Below are 14,003 nucleotides of genomic sequence, written 5' to 3'. Positions count from 1 at the left end.
GTCAGTCGAATCATAAAGAAGAGAAATTTGTGAACTAACTTGGCACAAGGAAGGTGTCAGTTGACACATCGTGAGACATCAAAGAATCTCTCTCCTTGAGAGACAAAAGCTTCCGTGAACAAATCAACACTGATTTAGAGAGCTTCGCTCGTGCGAAACCCTACTTGCCCTTTTCTCGCAAGATATCCTGCAAAGTCTGAATGAAAGGCAACAGGCAGATTTGGTATTTCTACATTTCCGGAAAGCGTTTGACACGGTGTCACATTGCAGATTGTTAACGAAGGTACAAGGCTACGGAGTACGTTTTCAGATATGTTAGTGGGTCGAAAATCTTTTAATGGACCCAGTACGTTGGCTTCGGCGGAAAGTGTTCATCGGAGACAAAAGTACCGTCAGAAGTACCGCTGGGGAGTGTCCTAAGATCGCCCTTATCTGATGTAAACATAAACGATGTGACAGACAGTATCAGCGGCTACCTCAAACTGATGGTGATGTAGTGGAGGGGAAAATGTGCGACTGCGGGAGAATATAGGATGACTTGGATAGAATTTCTATTCCCTTTAAAGTGAAAAAAATGTAATTTAATGCAGATGAATAGGAGAACAATCTTGTTTTTTTTCGATAACAGTATTAGTGGTATGCTGCTTAACAGTTACATCGATTAAATATCTGTGCCTAACGTTGGAAAGCGACGTCAAATACAACGAGCATGCGCGATCTGCTGTAGGGCTGTCTATCTGTCAGATTCGGTTTATTGGGAGATCCTACAAAAGCGTAGCTCATCTGTAAAGGAGACGACGTACTGAACACTTGTGCGGTCGATTCATGAGAGCTGAACGAGTGTTTGGGATCCCCACCAAGTCTGACTACAGGAAGACATCGAAGCATTTCAGTGGGCGAGCTGCTGGACTTGTTATCGTTAGGTTCAACTAACACGCGTCTATTATGGAAGTATTACATGTTTATTTTTTATTATAATTAGACAGATGCGGATATAATAACAGGTGTAGAAACGTAAACCAAGAAAAATAACACGCAATAATTTGGACAAGTTCGCCATACAGAGAGATAAGTCGAAAATTAAAGAAGCGAAGTGGAACACCAAATAAAATCAGAAGAGAGAAAAGAAAAAGGTTGTGAAGAAGGAAGCAGGTCGAACTAAGGAAAGATGTACAAATTATAAGAGAAAACTTGAGTTTTCATCATCTGAACCTGAATCAGAGGTAGACTTGACCAATTTGGGTGACAACAATGAACTAGATACTACTGATGGTGAATAGATTAGATTACATTTACTTGCATTCCAATTGATCCGTAGTGAGGAGGTCCTCCAGGATGTAGAACATGTCAGAAAAACAATAATACATGACAAATATTTACAACTGAAACAAATGAGCCAATGTACCTTCCACAGGTCCCAAGTGGAATGATCGTCATTTTTTTAATGAACACTATACACCATGGACCATGGACCATGGACCTTGCCGTTGGTGGGGAGGCTTACGTGCCTCAGCGATACAGATAGCCATACCGTAAGTGCAACCACAACAGCGGGGTATCTGTTGAGAGGCCAGCCAAACACATGGTTCTTGAGGAGGGGCAGCAGCCTTTTCAGTAGCTGCAGGGGCAACAGTCTTGATGATTGACTGATCTGGCCTTGTAACACTAACTAAAACGGCCTTGCTGTGCTGCTACTGCGAACGGCTGAAAGCAAGAGAAAACTACAGCCGTAATTTTTCCCGAGGGCATGCAGCTTTACTGTATGGTTAAATGATGATGGCGTCCTCTTGGGTCTCGGAGCTCCGGGCAGGGACTACTCAGGAGGATGTTGTTATAAGGAGGTGTTCTACGGGTGGGAGCGTGGAATGTCAGATCCCTTAATCGGGCAGGTAGGTTAGAAAATTTAAAAAGGGAAATGGATAGTTTAAAGTTAGATATAGTGGGAATTTGTGAAGTTCGGTGACAGGAGAAACAAGACTTCCGGTCAGGTAAATACAGGGTTATAAATACAAAATCAAATAGGCATAATGTAGGAGTAGATTTAATAATGAATAAAAAAAGTAGGAATGCGGATAAGCTACTACAAACAGCATAGTGAACGCATTATTGTGGCCAAGATAGATACGAAGCACATGCCAACTAGCTCCGCAGATGACGAAGAGATTGATGAAATGTATTATGAGATAAAATAAATTATTCTGGTAGTCAAGGGAGACGAAAACGTAATATTCATGGGTGACAGGAATTCGATAGTAGGAAAGGGAAGAGAAGGAAACGTAGTATGTGAATATGGAATTGGGTTAAGGAATGAAAGACGAAGCCGCCTGGTAGAATTTTGCACAGAGCATAACTTAATCATAGCTAACACTTGGTTCAGGAATGATAAAAGAAGGTTGTATACATGGAAGAAGCCTGGGGATACTGGAAGGTGTCAGATAGATTATATAATGGTAAGACAGAGATTAAGGAACCACAATCTATTGGTTACGAACTGTAGACTGAAACTGAAAAAACTGCAAAAAGGTGGGAATCTAAGGAGATGGGATCTGTATAAATTGAAAGAACCAGAGGTTGTAGAGAGTTTCAGGGAGAGCATTAGGGAACGATTGACAAGAATGGGGGAAAGAAATACAGTTAAAGAAGAATGGGTAGCTTTGAGAGATGAAATAGTGAAAGCAGCAGAGGATCAAGTAGGTACAAAGATGAGGGCTAATAGAAATCCTTGGGTAACAGAAGAGATATTGAATTTAATTGATGAAAGGAGAAAATACAAAAATGCAGTAAATGAAGCAGGCAAAAAGGAATACAAACGTCTCAAAAATAAGATCGACAGGAAGTGCAAAATGGTTGCTAGAGGACAAATGTAAGGATGTAGAAGCATGTATCACCAGGGGTAAGATAGATACTGCCTACAGGAAAATTAGAGACCTTTGGAGAGAAGAGAACCACTTGTATGAATATCAAGAGCTCAGATGGAAACCCAGTTCTAACCAAAGAAGGGAAAGCAGAAAGGTGGAAGGAGTATATACAGGGTCTATACAAGGGCGATGTTCTTGAGGACAATATTATGGAAATGGAAGAGGAGGTAGATGAAGATAAAATGGGAGATATGATACTGTGTGAAGAGTTTGACAGAGCACTGAAAGACCTAAGTGGGAAACAAGACCCCGGGAGTAGACAACATTCCATTAGATCTACTGATAGCCTTGGAGAGCCACTCCTGACAAACCTCTACCCTCTGGTGAGCAAGATGTATGAGACAGGCGAAATACCCTCATACTTCAAGAAGAATGTAATAATCCCAATACCAAAGAAAGCAGGTGCTGTCAGATATGAAAATTACCGAACTATCAGTTTAATAAGCCATGGCTGCAAAATACTAACACGAATTATTTACAGACGAATGGAAAAACTGGTAGAAGCCGACCTCGGTGAAGATCAGTTTGGATTCAATAGAAATGTTGGAACACGTGAGGCAATACTGACCCTACGACTTATCTTAGAGAATAGATTAAGGAAAGGCAAACCTACGTTTATAGCATTTGTAGACTTAGAGAAAGCTTTTGACAATGTTGATTGGAATACTTTCTTTCATATTCTGAGGGTGGCAGGGGTAAAATACAGGGAGCGAAAGGCTATTTACAATTTGTACGGAAACCATGTAACCTCCCCACAGAAATAAAAGAAAAGTCTATGATAATGAAAACGAGCCAAATATGTGGTCCCCACAAAAATTATAGAATAATAATGACCCAAATGTAAACTCGACACAAAAATTGAGAAATGAAATTTAATCATTAAACCCACAATAATCGGGCAGCATCGCTGACCTTAGGCCCTGTGCAATAATTAATCTGATAAATTGATTCTGGGAGGAAAAGCATAGGAAATATTGTTTCAATTGGAATGATTCTTTTCTTAAAAACGATTGCTTTGAAAACAAAATTATTATTGGGGCATTTCTTGAACAAATTAATTACAATTAACAGATATTATTGGCTGAGCGCAATGCTGCTTCATTACCTTAGATAACAATACACCTCGTCCTGAATCGTGACTAAAGACCCATGTCGACGCCCGCCGACTCCTCACACACAACTCCGACTGAGTACAACACGCAACTCAACTCTCGCGCAGTCAAGCACAGACTATACACGATAAATAACTCTCTGGTCAGAGATTCTGTCATGCCTCGCCATCGCTGGTACATATGAGACGTACGCGTTTCATAACCCTCCACTGGGGGGGTGGGGCAAAAATTTGGCAGTGATGGTGAGTCATTTGGACTTGCCATGAGCAACAAATTTTTTCTTAACCAATTAACTTTTACAATCACAGAATATTCAGATGTAGAACATGAATTAAATGTGGTGCATGTGCACCGAGTACAAAACATTTCAGACAATGACAAAAAATATATACAATGAGTACAGAACATATAAGCAAATCAGAAAAATGTATATACAAATCATGTTGATAAATGACAAAAGTGCACACGCACTGAAAAACTCTTTAGCGTTTTCACAACAAATAAACACAATGATTACAAATCACATTGACAAATGACATAAGTGCACATGTACTGTAGTGCAAAAAATGTACATACAACGAGTAGAGATCATGTTAGAAAAATGACAAAAGTGCACACACACTGTAATTCAGAATTGATCAGCAAATCAAAATGTCCATACAATGAGTGTAAATCATGTTAGAAAAATGGCAAGAGTGCACACGCACTATAGTTCAGAATATATCAGCAAATCGAAAATGTATAGGCCATGAATACAAATCATGTTAGCAAAAATGATTTTCACTATGTTACAAGAATTAGGATAGGAAAGGGAAGGATTGCATCATGGTTGTACCACTTTAGGTTGCAGGCAGCTGCACTGAAAGTCCATATCTTTCTACTGTAGCACAACATCAAGTGAGACAATCTGAAGTTCTTTTCCCAGAAGTACTTATCAGCGTAGCCAAGACACTGAAATGTCGTAGTAATATTCCATGTTATTATTTTAGCAGTGCATTAGGTACACCAAACAGTGGGACCATAATAACATCTCCATCGCTCAAGGTGGTGGACAGCATGTCGTGTCAACACCACGTTCTTGTAAGGTACACCAACGTAGAATTAGTGCAAAAACCAAATGTAGTGCTCCATGGTCAAGAGGATATACAGGATAAACGGATATTGCAGTAATTCGGGGTAGTTAGGCCAGAAGGTGAAGGACATTAAGTCACATACTAGTCTTCACTTGAGAATTACATTAGTAGTTTGCGGCATTCATTGCCCAGTTATTGAATATTTCTGTACCATGTATGTAGTATTACAGAATAATGTTCATAAATTGGCGTTTTACACAGAACAATGGCACTCATTGCCTAATTACAAATCATCAGTAGTCATTCGTTTTACAAAGAACATTGAAATTCGTTGCCTAATTACAAATCATCAGAAGTCATTATATTCATGTGGTGCTTTACAGATAACATAGGCACTCATTTCCTAATTACAAATCATCAGAAGTCATTATATTCATGTGGTGCTTTACAGAGAACATTGTTACTCAGTTCCTAATTACAAATCATCAGAAGTCATTATATTCATGTGGTGCTTTACAGAGAAATCATCAGAAGTCATTACATAATAATATTTATATAATGATTTATAGAGAACATAGGCACTCATTTCCTAATTACAAATCATCAGAAGTCATTATATTCATGTGGTGCTTTACAGAGAACATTGGTACTCATAGACTAATTACAAATCATCAAAAGTCATTTACAGAGAACATTGGCATTCAGTGCATAATTACCGTCAGAAATCATTTACAGAGAACATTGGTATTCATTGCCCAATTACAATCATCAGAAGTCATTTACACAGAACATTGGCATTCATAGACTAATTACAAATCATCAAAAGTCATTTACAGAGAACATTGGCATTCATTGCCCAATTACAATCATCAAAAGTCATTTACACAGAACATTGGCATTCATAGACTAATTACAAATCATCAAAAGTCATTTACAGAGAAACAGGAGGTAGTCAATAACATAGTATTACAGAACATTGGTCATCTCCATACAGTAATCAGTAGCATTCATTTCCCAGTTACAAACCATTATTATTATACTGTAACTATTAGTCAAAGTCTATGATTGGAAAACACCATTCAGTATTACTCATAACTCTTTTAAATTGGTAGCATTATTTGGGACTGGTAAGACTTTTTTTGTGCTAGCAATGCATTGCATTGGGATCGATAACTAATTGCTGGGGCATAATAATATTTGCATTTGACTTATTGCTGCAAATGAAGATGTGTAACGTCATTTGTCATGAGTCAGCTGTAGCAAGGTTATGAAACAAATAGAGTATATGTGATCACATTCATAAATGACATACACTTAATGAACAACTGCTTATAGCACATTAATTTCATAAATAATTTCTCCTGCAAAAAATATACAAAAAAATGGATTATTAATCTGAAGGAAGAAACGCATTTTATGCTGAAAAGTAGTGACCTCGAATTAACAGGCAGTGAAATGTGTATAAAAGTGTGTTCCATAGCTATCCCTTCCAAAACCTTCAGTCATCCTACTATGCAATATAACACATACTGTCAAAACGAACTGCAACAAATACTTAAATAACTATGTAGCATAAATACATAAACTTCAACATCATCCTCATCTGTAAAGAAAAAACTTCATTATCCGTCACTTCATTATCCATATTATCATAACTCCATTATTATCATCACCTGTAAAGAAAAAACTTCATTATTCATAGTAGCATATTCTTCATCATTATTCATCACCATTCATTATCATCTGCAAAAAAAGTCACTTCATTATTCATTATACAACTATTCCTTATTTCTACCATATTTCATCATTAAAACTAAGATGTATGGTTCTGTCTGACAGCCTGCATCAATCGCCTCGTATTCTGAAAGAAAAAATTAGTTAAGACTGCTATTCTATGATGTGTATAGTATATTCTTGTTAATGCTTGTTAATTCTGATCCATTTACTCTTCATCACGAAGTATTGCATTCTCTTTCGTTCATTCAGAAGGTGAAATTCCCATTTTGTTTAATTTATTTCTTTCACGCATCATTTCTTTCTGAAATTGATGAACAGAGATTAATGTCTTGCATTTAAATCATATACTCAGAAAATGATGACTGGTTTATGGTAACATAATTAAGCATACAGCATAACATGACAGAAAACGTAATATGTCAAAAAATAGACAGTGTTCAAATGCAAAAATGTACACAGAATATCACAATGCAGCAGCAAAAAATGTAAAACAGTCATGATGTTGTGATATCATAGGGCAAAAATGTTCAAGTCAACTGGCGTGTGTTATATCTTAACTATTTCACAATGCATACAAACAAAATATGAAAACAATCGTACATACATAAAAAAAATGAAGACAAGAAATGTGACCTTCTTTGTGTTCAGCTTGTATGTTGTGTAGTTAGTAGAGGCGAGAATTAAAGACTTTAATGGAGAGAGAATTTAATAAAATTAATATGTCACTAGATAAAATTGCATAATTATCATAAAATACATAAGTTTATCTGGAAAAAAATGTGCACAGTCTGATATGTAACGACAAGAAGAGCGACCTGCTAACCTTACCTTGCTGGGCACTTGCCAAGAAAAAATACGATAATCATCAATAAGTAGTCACGTGAATATAATTGCATAAGTGATCATAAAACTAGCAAAATGGCATTATAGCATGTTAATCATAAAGTGTCTTCGTTCAATAAAAGGTTTGATGTTTGACCAATGGTGGTTGCCTTTGGATTTTCTGGTTCTCAAAGTTTCGACGTGTACAACATTGGGATGAGGAATGTTGCGAATTCGATATGGACCTGCGTATAGAAGCTCAAATTTACTGCACCTACCTTTTCGTTTGTTGGATAAATAGTGTGTACGTACTAATATTTTCTGTCCAATGTGAAAGTCACGGCGTGTACAAACCTGTTTTTGCTGTCTTCTCCGGCGCTCTGCGGCACGTTTGATGTTGTTCAGCGCAATGTCAATTATTTCATGGTGTCGTAGTCGACGAGATGTAGGAAAGTTTACTAATTCTGTAATTTTGTTAGGTGGTTCAACATTTTTCAGTATAACAGTCGGAGATAACATAGTAGATTCATTTGGTATGGAGTTAATTACATCCTGGAATGAGAATATGTGTGTGTTCCAATCAATATGTCTTTTTGGCAGTATATTCTACACAGTTTACCAATTTCTTTCATGAATCGTTCACAAGGGTTCGAAGAAGCATGGTACTTGGATATATAGATCGGAGAAATGTTTCTAGCTCGTAACATATGTGTCCATATAGCAGAACGAAATTGTGATCCATTATCGGAAATTACTTTCAACACATACCCTACATGAAATAGAAAATGTTTTACAAATGCTTTCGAAACAGTTTTAGCAGTAGCTTTGCGTAACGGAGTGAAGGTAACAAATTTTGAAGTGAGTTCAACAGCGACAAAGATGTAGCAAAAACCTCTATTAGTTCTGGGAATCGGACCAAAAATGTCTACAGCGGCCATATGTCTTAATTTAACAGGTACAATGGGATATAATGGAGGAATATGTGAAGTTGTGTCTGACTTAGCTTTCTGGCAGATTTTACATGACGCTAAAACTCGTCGTATACGTTTCTCCACGTTGGCAAAATAACAGTTCTGTCTCAGTATAAGAAAACATTTTCTAGCTCCGTAATGTGCGTAACTTAAATGAGTATACCAGATTAATTTCTTAACAAGCTAGTCAGGAATGCATAATAACCAATTGTTGCTGTCAGGATGAGAACGGCGAAATAGAATGTCATTGCGTACAGAGTAATGGTTTCTAATCGTAACATTATTCCTATCTTGCCAGAGGTGTTTAATCTCTTTCCACTCGTTGTCTTTACTCTGCTCTTATGCTATGTCTTGTAATGACGACGAAATAAAATTTTCAAATGCAACTTGTTGAATGTACATGACACTGAAATTTGTTTTGCAGAATTTGGTTGCGATGTCCTGCTGATTGTTGCTGAGAGAACGAGATAGTGCGTCTGCTATAACATTTTCTGTGTCGGGAATGTGAACAACTGTGAAATTAAATTCCTGTAAATAAAGCTTCCATCTGCTTAATCTGTCGTGTGTGAATTTAGCTGAAAGTAAAAATTGTATAGCTCTATGGTCTGTGTAAACGGTGGTATGTCTTCCATAAAGAAAGTGCCTAAATCTCGTAAATGCCCATACAACACATAATGTTTCCAGTTCTGTAACGGAATAATTTCGTTCAGCAGGTGACAGAATGCGACTTGCAAATGCGATGTTTTAATTACTTTTGAGTCATCTTCTTCAATTTCCTGGAAAATATGTACGCCTAAAGCGGTGTTAGAACTGTCGGTGGCAATGGAAAAATTTCTGGTAAGATCTGGGTGCGATAAAAGTGGAGCATTCAACAAAGCAAGTTTCAGGTTCATAAATTCAGAATGTGCTTGCTTATCCCAGGACCAAATAGTGTTTTAACCTGTCAATTGGCATAATCTAGGTGTGTTTAAAGCAGAGTGATGAATAAATTTACGAAAAAAGTCAATTAAGCCCAAAAAACTGCGTAGTTGCTTCTTCGTTGTAGGAACAGTAATGTCACGTAAAGCTTGAATTTTTTCCGGATCAGGCGCAATGCCTTCTGCTGAAATTACATGTCCAAGAAATTTTATAGAAGTTTTGCCAAAATGCGATTTACTGAGGCTAACTGTGAGTCCTTGTGCACGAAAAGTTTGTAACAGTTGTTCTAGAATCAGATTGTGATCAGTACAGTTAGCTTCTGCAATAAGAATGTCATCTACGTACGTCGTGATTCTGTCTTTAAGTTCTGTCGGAAGTATTGTGTTCAAACCGCGAATAAAAGCTGCAGAAGAAATAGTTAAACCGAATGGTAATTTGCAAAATTGATAACAGTCACCAAAACAGAGAAAAGCTGTATACTTTCTGCAATTCGGATGAAGCTGAATTTGCCAAAATCCCGACTTCAAATCTAGTGTGGAATAAATAGCCGTACCATGAAATTTCTGTAGTAGTTCTTCTAGTGTCTGTGGTCGATCTGTTTCATTAATAATAATGTCATTAATGTGACGCGAATCAAGTACAAGGCGAAGTGAGCCATCCTTTTTCTTTACAATATGTAGCGGGTTTATGTACGGACTAACTGCCGGTTCAATAATTCCTTGGTCAAGCGTATCCTGCAATTATTTCTTAACCTGTTCTCTGTGGATATATGGAATGGGATAATGCTTTGCTTTAAATGTGTCGTGCTGTTTGACTTGAAATTCATACATAAATCCGGACATAGTACCAGGAATGTTGTCGAAAACTGGAGCTTGCTGTAAAAGAATTTTGTGTAGTTGCGTCCGTTCGTCGTCTGTATTTGCACTGCTTTGATTTACTTTATCAGAAATCATCTGTATTACGTCATAGTCAGCTTCGTCTGGAGTATCATAGTTATGTACGTACGTGTCTGTGAACAATGTGGAATTACAGTCGATGCTACGTGATACGGAAATGACCTCAGTGCGATTAATTGTTTGTTCTTCTGCAGATAATGTGTGCTGAAATTCTAAAGCCAATTGTACATTTTCATCCTTTAGCATTAAACAGGAATTTTGAAAATCAATAACTGCGTCGTGTTGTACCAGAAAGTTCGTGCCTAAAATAACGTCTGTTGTCAATAAAGGAACAATCCAAAAATTTGAGTGAAATGTGTGAGCTGCAATGCAAAATGATAAATGTGTCTGTAATTTAACGTCTACTCCTTTACTCGATACTGCTCCTTTCACTTTCGTTTTGCCTAATGGTAATGTAGGATAGGCATTCTCTTTGTTACACTCGTTGAAAGTTTCTTCATTTGTAACTGACATAGGTGACCCGGAATCGATTACTGCTGAAAATTTCGATTAACCAATTTTAATTTCGATGACAGGATGTGAAATAGTTTTTTGAACAACTGGTCTTTCCTGTAAAAGAGTGTCTCGGATGTCGTCAAAAGTAATAACATTTTCGTGAACAACATCCTGCGTGTCTAAAGTAGTGCTTGTGTTACTGGAAGATGCGACCTGTACAGTATCTAGTCAGATTCTATCTGACGTGTAATTATTTTCAGGACAATTCTGTGGCATTTCGACTATTTGAACTGTTCCGTTATTTCTTCCAGACGTATTACGTTCTGGATGATACCTACTGTCGGGTTCATTCATGAGAATACGTTGTTGCTGATCATTTTGCTGCTCGTAAGACCGACTGTTATTATACGTACGCTGATAATTGTGCTCATTGTTTTTACATCTATCGTGATAGTCATTCCTATACGGTGCATTGCGATAGGAACTGAAATATTGAGTTTTCTGTACGAAGTTATTTCCTTGCTGGCGTGCGTTACTATTTGTTGGAGCTGAGACTATACGTGCACGCGGCGAAACATTAGTTTGGTTGACCTTGCACACTGCATTGTTGGTTAGGTATGCTAACCGGCTGGCTTTCATGCTGTTGCGGTGAAAAATGTCTATTGTTACCAAAATGGGGTTCATGTTGCTGATAATTTTGACGATACTGATAATTAAAATTTTGCCTGTTATTAGAATTCTGGTGGTTGTCATTCCTAAAGCGTCTGTTACCTTTGCTATTGAAATTACGCGGCTGATCGTAATTGCTGTACGTTTGTTAACCTTGGTTATTATAAGAAAAATTTTTGTTTATAAAGGAATAGTCCGATTGCTGTACTTCCAAAAGCTGTAACAGATCTCTGAATGCCGAATTGTTTTCCTTCTGCTGACCTGTTAAAAGAGACACACGTAATGATCGTGGTAATTTAGAGATACATAGTTGAATAAGTGCAGATTCACTGTATGGTTCACTTAGGTACTGGTTTTGTTGGACTATTTGTTGAAAGAATTGCATGAGAGTGGAAAAATTTGAGTTCTCATAATTTGGTAAACTAATTAACTGATCTTTAATTCCGTGCTGTGTCGTCTTTGACCAATACACTGACAGAAAAGCATTCTGAAACTCTTCTACCGAATAGCATTGCCTCGCGATCGGTCTCATACGAGTTGCCGGTTCGCCTTCCAAAAAACTGCTAATAAATTCAAGTTTATGCGTTACGGGCCAAGTCGGTGGAAAAGCAAAGCTAAATTACTGTATCCAATCCGGTGGGTGAATCTGTGTTCTGTCATTTTTAAATACTTTAAATTTTCTCACTGATAGAAAATGTTTGTAATCAAAATTATCATCTCTGTATGACGGAACAGGTTCAGGATGGTATGGGAATCTGTTTGACTGTGACTGTTCTGACTCTAACTCACGTACTCTCTGTAGATTACCTAAATTACACGCGCTGCGTGAGTCTGACAAATGTTCGTAAAGTGGCGTCTGCTGTGATGTGTTATTAACTGAAATATTTTTTATCTCTGTTACCTCTTGCTGTAAACTTGACAATTTTCTACGCAATGTGTTATTAGACGAATCGATCTCATTGATTGTCTGCTGTAAATTTTGGAACTCAGGTGTTTGGTTAAACAAAATCGGTGCAGTATCGTCTGATTTGCTGTCATTATTACTTTCAATAACATCAATACGACCGGCCAATTCATCACATTTTTCAGTCAGTATTTTTACCTGATCATCGTTTTTAGTGTCAGAAGTATTAATCTGTTTTTGTAATTTACGTGTGGTTTCGTTCAGTTTTTTAACGTCAGCTTTGATGTCATCGGAATCCTGTATTAGTTCTAATTGTTCGAGTCTGTCGGTCACTGTTTGAAAATCCACTGAGTGTGTATCTGTTTTTGATTTAAGGTCAGAAATCTCATCACGTAATTCGGTGTTCAACTGTTCGATGGTATTAATTTTGTCCGATACTGTAGCAATATTGTTGTCTACATATGTTTTTGCCTTCGCAAACATTTTACGTTTGTCTTCTTGTCTCTGAGCAGTGATTATTTCCATTACTTGACGTTTTACTTTATTTTGATCCTGTATAAATTTGCAGAAACGCGTATCACTGTTTTGTAGGTGATGATTAAAGCGCTCGTCTATTTGAGTGTTCTGTTGTTCGAATTTCGCGTCTATCTTTGCGTCCATTGTGCGCGAAAGTTCTGCTGTCATTAATTTAAACTCGTCGCGTAATTGTGTTGCCTTTTCAGAGCATTGTTTACCGACTGCACTTATTTCGTCTCTAAGTGTTTCTGTTGTGGCTATTTGCATATCCCTTAATTCTTGAGCAACAGATCTAGTTTCTTCGCTACTTTTCCGTGAACAAGCCTCAATTTCTTCGCGTAACTGTTCCTTAGTATCATGACACTGCGCGGCAACGTCTCTAATTTGTTCACTAAGCTGTCTGGAATTGTTGTCTAATTTTTCATTAAAATATTGTTTGAATTTTTCGTTATCTTGTTTGTTATCTTCACTCTGTTGTCTGACCTGTTCACTAAGTTGTTTGAGATCTTCAAGATTATTGTCTAGTTTTTCATTCTGTTGTCTGGAATTTTTGTCTAGTTTTTCGTTAATTTCATCAAGTTGTTTGAATCCTTCATCAAATTGTTGTAGCAATAGTCCCACAATTTGATCCAAGCCATTATTAGCATTTCTATTCTCTGTGTTGTTTGACGGTGTACCTGCAATTGTGACGTTTTGTGTATCCATTTGGATATTTTGTAATTCTTGAAAACGATTGCTAATCGGATGCACACTGTTAGTCAATACCTCGGAATTAAGTGAATCCGACCCATTCTGATTACACTGTTCGTTTTCATTAAAAAATTCTGTCTGTTCGTCACGTAAATCCTGCAAACCGCGTGTGTTAAGCTGGGCAGCGCTCATTGCAACAGAGCGCCCCGCGTCATCAATTGTCGTCAAATTAACAGAGGACACAATTGAGTTCGTTTGTTCATCATTAAGATAAAAATCATT

This window comes from Schistocerca serialis, chromosome 1 (assembly GCF_023864345.2).
Source record: "Schistocerca serialis cubense isolate TAMUIC-IGC-003099 chromosome 1, iqSchSeri2.2, whole genome shotgun sequence".
Lineage (NCBI taxonomy): Eukaryota > Metazoa > Arthropoda > Insecta > Orthoptera > Acrididae > Schistocerca > Schistocerca serialis.
Note: the sequence above shows the minus strand (reverse complement) of the source record.